Genomic DNA, 8,720 nt, shown 5'->3' on the forward strand with positions numbered 1-8,720 from the left:
CGCACGTTGCATCATGCCCAGTCAGTGTTTTCGGTGCGTTTCACGGAGAAAACCATAGGAAATTCATACGGTGCCGGAAAATTAAGAAAACTTGCACGCATGATGGACCTGTCGATGAGTGCGTGTACAAAAAGTTTGGGGTCCACCGGCTGAGTCCGAAAAGGGAACGCAGTACGGGGCTGACATCGTTCATATCCGATCAGTGCCGGTTGCATTGGTGGTACGAGGTGGCATGCACGAAACGTTACCCAATTTTGGGAGGAAGTGGGCATGCCCATCTTAGGGCCCCACGCAAGATTTGAACGAAGTCGGACACCAAACGCACGTTGCGTCATGCCCGGTCAGTGTTTTCGGTGCGTTTCACGGAGAAAACCATAGGAAATTCATACGATGCCGGAAAATTATGAAAACTTGCACGCATGATGGACCTGTCGATGAGTGTGTGTGCAAAAAGTTTGGGGTCCACCGGCTGAGTTCGAAAAGAGAACGCAGTACGGGGCTGACATCGTTCATATCCGATCAGTGCCAGTTGCATTGGTGGTACGAGGTGGCATGCACGAAACGTCACCCAATTTTGGGAGGCAGTGGGCATGCCCATCTTAGGGCCCCACGCAAGATTTGAACGACTTCGGACACCAAACACACATTGCGTCACGCCCGGTCAGTGTTTTCGTTGCGTTTCACGGAAAAAACCAGAGATACCTCTCCGACAATCGAAGTGACAAATCCTAATCTCGAAATACGCCAATCCAACAAGTACCTTCGAAGACACATGTAGAGCACCTTTATAATCACCCAGTTACGTTGTGACGTTTGGTGGCACACAAAGTGTTCCTCCGGTAAACGGGAGTTGCATAATCTCATAGTCATAGGAACATGTATAAGTCATGAAGAAAGTAATAGCAACAAACTAAATGATCAAGTGCTATGCTAACGGAATGGGTCAAGTCAAATGACAACGCATGTCTATGGTTAGGAAACATAACCATCTTTGATCAACGAGCTAGTCAAGTAGAGGCATACTACTGACACTCTGTTTGTCTATGTATTCACACATGTATTATGTTTCCGGTTAATACAATTCTAACATGAATAATAAACATTTATCATGATATAAGGAAATAAATAATAACTTTATTATTGCCTCTAAGGCACATTTCCTTCACTGATAGCTACAGCATTTACAACTCCAGTGTGTACCAAAAGAGCAGCATGATCAGAGACACCTCTAACGAGTGTCCTGACCGTAACTAAAGGAAGATGTTGTTCCCAAGATGGGCTAACAAGAATCCTATCTAGTTTTACATACAAGGGGTCGTCCTGGTTATTAGACCAAGTAAAGCTCCTCCGTGAGAGCTCTAACTCTTGTAGCCCCCAATGTTCGATGATGGAATTAAATTAAAAAGACCAAAAAAGGAGTTTTTTAGCTCTACTTCTCTCATTGATCCTCCTAATTATATTAAAATCACCACCAATAACAAGGTGCAATTTATTATGACCTAACATATGGACAAAATCGATCAGGAAGTCCTTCTTGTCTTTGGTATGAGCAGCCCCGTACGCATTGATCAAAGTCCACTTGAAACCCGATCTCTTATCCATAACGATCATTCTGGTAAAAAACCTACTAGCAGTGCACGTGTCGACCTCAAACAGGTCCTCCCTGACACCCATGAGGAGCCCACCCGAGGCTCCTACATAAGGTTGCCGAAGCCAAATGAAAGTAAAACTGCCACCGATACTAGCTAACCAAGGATCTGAAAAATCAGTTTTCTTAGTCTCCTGAATACAAATAAACTCTAAAGCGAGATAACGGCCACGTGTCACCGTTAGTATAAACCGAGTGCCTAACTGAGCCACACGGTTTAAATATACACCGAGTGCCTGCATGAGCCACACGGTTTATATATAAACCGAGTGCCCACGAGCGCTACACGGTTTAAATATAAACCGAGTGCCCACGTGCCGCACGGTTTAAATATAAACCTAGTGTCTGCACGAGCTGCACGGTTATAAGCCGGGTGCCTTTGTACACGGCTTATAGGACATCAGCTGTTAAACATATCCTATAAGCCGGGTGCCTGCATCTGGAACACTCGGCTTATACAGCTCCCCATGGCATAATATGCCTATAAGCCGGGTGCCATGTCCCTGGGACACTTGGTTTATATGCCAAATAGCATTTTTTTTCCTGCATGCTTCAGCGAGCAGCAGCAAGATGGCTTATATATCCAGCAATATATTGATCGATCCAGCAAGCAAAATGACCAACAATATATATCCAGCAATATATTGATCCAGCAAGCAAAGTGACCAACAATATATATCTGGTGGGATTTGTCCTGAAAATAAGTAAGAAAAACATAGAAAATGACATTAGATACAAACAGAATCATAAGACCATTGCTCTAAGAAAAAACTGGACAGCAAATGAGAAGGATGAGACATCACTGAAATTATAATTTATAAATTGCATGGAATCTCTAAAAGGCTTTAAAATGAATATTTATATTAGAACAGAGAAAATAACATAAAACAGACCTGATAAATAAGCCACTCGATGCAAGGGTGAAAAATAAAAAGGAAAAATATGCAAGAAACATGTCTCAATAATGATCTGCGATCAAGTAATTTTAGAGATGTCATTTTGAAGAGAATATCTTAAGTAGAGCACTGCATGTATTTCTCATACTACGCGAAAAGAAAAGGCAAAATATCCATATCACCAAGACACAGTACATCTAAGGTCACAGAGCTCCAAGAACATAACTGGGACTTAAGGTTTCAGCAAACTATTATTAGGAGTCAACAGTTCCAGTTCAAAACTTGACTGCTAGAGACATGACCCTCTTTTTGAAATATCATTTATATTTTTGAAATGGATATACCTGGAAAAAAGCACGCAAGGTTTGGTATTTATGTGACAACACAAAAGGCTTTGAGGAATTTTGTTAAACCAGTAGCAGCTGCCATGTAAGCACACTTAAATAGGCTAACTCAACTCCTAGTATCAGACGCTTCCAAGGATACACAAGACAGGCAGGGGCTGTTTGCAGTTTCAGCGGCGATGTGGCCCAAGCAGGTCAGCAAGCACATGATGATTCCCAGGCTGAGAAGAGTGTAGATAAACCTGCATAAAAATTGATCTCTTAATCAAAATAGCCATCCCATATTACATACAGTATATTCATAAGAAATCCCTAGAATACTCTTGGCATGGCAAAGAGGCATGAATTCTCTAGTTTCTCAGACCCAACATAAAAAAACATGGTAGTAGTATAAATCATCCGGTGCGTAGCGCCGCGTCGACATCTCAACAGCGAAGCGAGAGGAAGATGCTGATCACCACAAATATTTTTACCCCAGCCATAAGTTTTGTTCGACCTACACCATTTGGATTGGATAAACTATCTTCGGCTATAAGCTAACTTGCTGGAATGCAACAACAGAAGATTGTCTTGAACACTAATTTGTAAAAGTAATATGCAAGATACAATGAAAAGTAAGATATCTAATTTAACTGCCCTGCCAGCAAGTTGCACCCAGATAGTAGTTATTCTGATTTCTGAACCAGTGTACTATTCTGATATCTGAAGCTAATTTACTCTGAGATAAGAGTCCAATTGCCAGCATCAACCAGCTTCTACACCTACATGTTCTTCTATTGCCAATTTACCATCTTTCATAGATTTCTTCTTACTCTTCCTTTTCGTATGAGCATCACATCACAGATGAGAAAAGGGGAATCAGGAAACATGCATAAATATGAACAAGAGCATTCAAGGCAAGGCAAAAGCTGATCTAAACCACAATGGATGAGCTCGGTGCACTTGACCTTGGTACAGTGCTGGTTTCCCCACGCACGACGGCGACAGCGCTGCCCAGGTTGTCGATCGTCGATCATGTCAATGTGCTTACCACCTGAGCCCTGGTAAAAGTTAAATTCAAACCGTAACGTCAATGTCCTGTGAGGCCGGATCAGAATCGGGCCCATTGTGCTCCTTGAACTTCCCACTATATGCATCAATCCTCAAGCCAGATCCTAGGTTGACCCACCCACCCCCCCTTCAGGTTTCTTTGACGTGCGGGAAAGACATAATCCCGTGAAGGTATTGAGCTGCGGTTCGCCCTCACCTCTCTCCCTATTCTGCAATAGAAGCAATAATATCCAATAAGGGCACAAGTAGGCACAAGTTCAGCAACAAGGGCACAAGTAGGCCACCCAGCATGTTTGGTAATCATCATCTACCTCATGTTATATCATCCCTAGTTACTAGTACTTCATTATGCAGACTTGTGGTTTATGGAACTGAAGTAACCAAAAGGGTAGGCCGAAAAAAGGTACTCTAAACAAATGATAATATGCATGCTGTGTTCAGTACTAGATAGTAGAAATGACTATATGCAAGAGGTCGCTAGAATACTAGCTATATATATAGACTTTATGTTCAGCAAATACAACTGAGGTTATGTATTGGCACTCAAAAATATCTAACCAGAAGCACGGCTCATTATCCATTGACGACAAACTAGCAGTCAGCCCAGTACGCCACCCAAGGGGCAAATTTACCTCGGCTCCATGCTGATCCAAACCGCTTAAATCCTCGGAAAATTATATATGCCGGAAACCCTCGAAGCTGGCATGGTGTCATCACATGGCCCCTGTAAGGTGTGGTAAAAGTTTGGGCTTGTTTCGAGTAGGCCTCGAAATCAGCAGGGGCACGCCGGAGCACCTTCACGCCGGAGCACCTTGCCGCCTGAGGAGCCGGGCCCTGGTCAACAGAGAAAGATGTTGTCACAGAGAGAGAGAGAGAGAGAGAGAGAGAGAGAGAGGGGGAGGGAGGGAGGGACCTGCCGGCGGAGGGAGGGTGGGGCAGCCGAGATGGCCGGACGACCTCAACCCTATCGAACGGGGAGAGGCGGTGGCGCCGATGGGAGGGCCAGCTCGGGGCTCCCCATGCTCGGGGAGGGAGGGTGGGGCAGCGGAGATGGCCGGACGGCCTGAACCCTAGCGAACGGGGAGGTGCGGCGGTGCCGATGGGAGGGCCGGCTCAGGGCTCCCCATGCTCGGGGATGGAGAGGAGGCGGGGGGATCTGTGCGCCGAGGAGAGGCCGGCGCCGGGCGGGGTGACGGCGAGGCGGCTGGTGGATGGAGGGTGGGCGGCGGCGCGAGGAGAGGAGCAGCGCGTGGGGGGAGACAGGGGAGGGCGCGGGGTTGAGACAGGGGAGGCGCGGGGAAGAGATGGTGGGCGGGTCGATTTGGGCCAAAATGAGGCCTTCGCGCGTTTATTTTCGCTAAGTCCCGCAGTGACCTTTCGGGAAGTTTGACCACGGAGTGCGATTTGACCTGAGATTAAGCATATTGACCCGAGATTAAGCCATAGTGAACTGAGATTAAGAAAAAATTTAAAAAAATGAAAAAAAAATTTAAAAAAATTCTGAAAAAAAAAATTGAAAAAAAATGTTACTAATGGCGCACTTCTATGTGGTGCGCCATTAGTATACCAGATACTAATGGCGCACCGTGGGCTATACTAATGGCGCACTACATGGTGCGCCATTAGTAAAAAATACTGATAGCGTGCTAGTAATGGCACACCGATAGTGCGCCATTAGTAGGCAAAACCGGTGCGCCATTAGTAGGCCTTTTTCTAGTAGTGGCACGTCTAGAAGTGTGGTGGCGGGTGCCAACACCCGGCATGCGTCTCCGGAGTGTGACCCCCTTCATGGACGGTGCCGCCGCCGGCACCTGGAGGGGGGTAACGGCCGCGTCGGTTCGACACAGAGAGAATCTTGCAATGGGTTTGGCCCGGACCTTGTTCCGAAGTGTTCCTATGGGCTCACCTACCACAACCGGGTGGAGAGGTCCATTGGTCAAAGCTCGTCCGACGAAAGTCAAAGGGTTAGGTCTCCTAGTCAACTACTGCAGGGTTTGGCAGGACGGGGGCCTTGGGGGTAGCAATGCCACTGGAGCGTCACGCAGGGCCCTCATGCATGCCTTAAGGTGTGGTGGTATGTTTGAAGAGGTAGAACGCGGCTCTGGGGTGTGCCCCCCTCACGAACAACGATGGCACGGTATAGTAAACGTTCTGCGGTAGCGTGCGGCGTGAATATTATTGAATACTCGGAGCGCGATAAAATCATGATTTTCTTACACGGCGTGGGCACATGTGATATATGACGGATGGTAATTTTTCATAAATTTTGGTGATGCAGAAGTATCTGAACACTTCCCTCTACGCGGATTGCTCTTGCGTGTCTATGATTGTGGCCAGCGGCCTTCGGGGGCTAGCCAAGCCACCAAATCTTCCGTCGGGGCCTCTTACATGTCTAGAAGTGTGGTGGCGGGTGCCAACACGAGGCACACGTCTTCGGAGTGTGACCCCCTTCACGGACGGCGCCGTCGCCGGCACCTAGAAGGGGGTAACGGCCATGTCGAGACGACACAGAGGGAATCTTGCGGTGGGTTTGGCCCGGACCTTGTTCCTAAGTGTTCCTATGGGCTGACCTACCACAACCGGGTGGAGAGGTCCATTGGTCAAAGCCCGTCCGGCGAAAGTCAAAGGGTTAGATCTCCTGGTCCACCGCTCTAGGGTTTGGCGGGACGGGGGCCTTGGGGGGTAGCAATGCCACCGGATCATTGTGCGGGGCCCTCATGCATGCCTTAAGGTGTGGTGGTGTCCCGTCTGAGGAGGCAGCACACGGCTCCGGGTGTGGCCCCCCTCACAGACAGCGATGACACGGTATAGTAAACGTTCTGCGGTAACGGTGCGGCGTGAATATTACTGAACACTCGAAACGCGATAAAATCATGATTTTCGTACACGGCGTGGGCACATGTGATATAGGATGGACGGTAATTTTTCATAATTTTTGGTTATGTAGAAGTATCTGAACAGTTCTCTCTATGCGGATTGATCTTCACATGTCTACGATTGTGACCGGCGGCTTCCGAGGGCTAGCCATGCAGCCAAATCTTGCATTGGGGCCTCTTAGACATCTAGAAGTGTGGTGGCGGGTACGCTAGGGTGTCGAAAGAGTCATGAAAATATTAAAAGTGGCGTTAAATTAAGAATTTCACAAATAAGACCCATGAAAACTAGTCGATAGAAAATATGTTAGAATAATAATACTAATTAAGTAGTAAATGTAAATGCAATTAAAACCATCTTAAACTAATTTCGCACAAATGTTATGCGTTGCAAAAAATCCGCAAAATGTAAGCCTAGTGCTTTTGATCAGGCACACGGCTTATATGTCCTATAAGCCGAGTGCCTGCTTCGGACACACGGCTTATATGTCCTATAAGCCGAGTGCCTGCTTCGGACACACAGCTTATAGGCTGCTCCTTGACGGCACCGTCAACCACTGTCGTTGCAGACACGTGGCAGATGTCTTTGCCCGAGTGTGTGCTGTAAGTCGGGTGCCGTTTCCGTAGATACCGTGTGTTTCATATAAGCCGTGAGCTTTTTGCGAAACTCCGGCTCTATAGATGACCATAAGCCGAGTTCCTCGTATTTACCGGGTGTTTTTTTTCTCGGGACTCGGCTTAGAGGAGCATAAGCCGGGTGCCCGAAAAACACACTCGGCTTATAGGCTAACACACGGGAAACCGGGATTTTCCTGTAGTGATGGACGCGCCTAACTGGCTGAAGAAGTAGCGCTGGCTGCGCGCCAAGCGCTCCACGATGGTGAAGAGGTCCTGGCAGGACACGAAGAGCCCCTCCAGGTTCACCAGGTTGACGTAGTATTTGTTGTCGAACACGTCGGGCGTGTGCACGTCCAGCACGGTGCGCGCGTCGGTGCCCTTGGCCGGGCACGTTCGCCTCAGCCTGCGGAGGAGGTCGGGGCGCGGGAAGAGGCGGCCCTCGAAGGAGGCGCAGTGCCCGAGCCCCACGGTGTGCCCGCCGGAGAGCGCTACGAGGTCGGTGGCGTCGAGGTCGTGGCTGTGGTTGTGGAACACGTCGAGGAGGGACGGCACGGCGGAGGTGGCGCGGGGAGGCCGGACAGCACGTCCTGCGGCGTGGCGAACCGCGGGCTGTCGTGCCGGCCGAGCGGCACGCGGTACTCGGGCCCGCCGGTGGCGACCACGGAGTCGCGCGCGGCGAGCGTCAGGATGTCGGAGCAGGAGACGACGGCGCCGCGGCACTCGCGCTCCAGCCGATCCCGGATGTCGTTGATGGCCTTGAAGGCGGAGGGCGGAGCGTGAGGTTGGGCGGCGCCCGCTGCCCCCGGCCCCGTCGCAGCCCTGCATGCATGCATGACGCGGGCACGGCCGCACCCATGGATGCATGAGCCAAATACTGGATTGATGGGAGGCAATCAACACAGGCAAGAGAAGGCAAGGTAAGCACCTGGACGAAGCAGTCGTGGAAGTGGAGGCGGAGGAGGCCGGCGGCGAGGCCGACGTCCTTGCGGACGGCGTCCCGGACGAAGTGGCGCACGATGGACTCGGCCATGGGGCAGCTCCGCTTGTAGAAGTCGAAGGACAGGCCGCGCGTGATCGGAGGCTGCCTCAACCTCAAGTCGTTCCCGCCGGCGCCGGCGGCCTCCTGCTCTGCCGCCGCATAAGCCCCAGACACCAGCGAGCAGGCCACTGCCAGCGCCGCTACTAGTGCTGCAGCGAGCAGAGGAGCACTGGCCGTCCTAGCACAAACCATCTCTCCGCGCGCGCGTGTGTCACGGACTCACGCACAAACCTGCCTTGGTTTTATACAAAC

General features: G+C 49.7%; 1 pseudogene; it reads right to left on the bottom strand.

Annotated features, from left to right (window-relative positions):
- Positions 1-7,597: 7,597 nt before the first annotated feature.
- Positions 7,598-8,672, bottom strand: LOC123057306 (cationic peroxidase SPC4-like; annotated as a pseudogene).
- Between the last annotated feature and the right edge of the window lie 48 nt (positions 8,673-8,720).

Source organism: Triticum aestivum, chromosome 3A (assembly GCF_018294505.1).
Source record: "Triticum aestivum cultivar Chinese Spring chromosome 3A, IWGSC CS RefSeq v2.1, whole genome shotgun sequence".
In the NCBI taxonomy this organism is placed as follows: Eukaryota; Viridiplantae; Streptophyta; class Magnoliopsida; order Poales; family Poaceae; genus Triticum; species Triticum aestivum.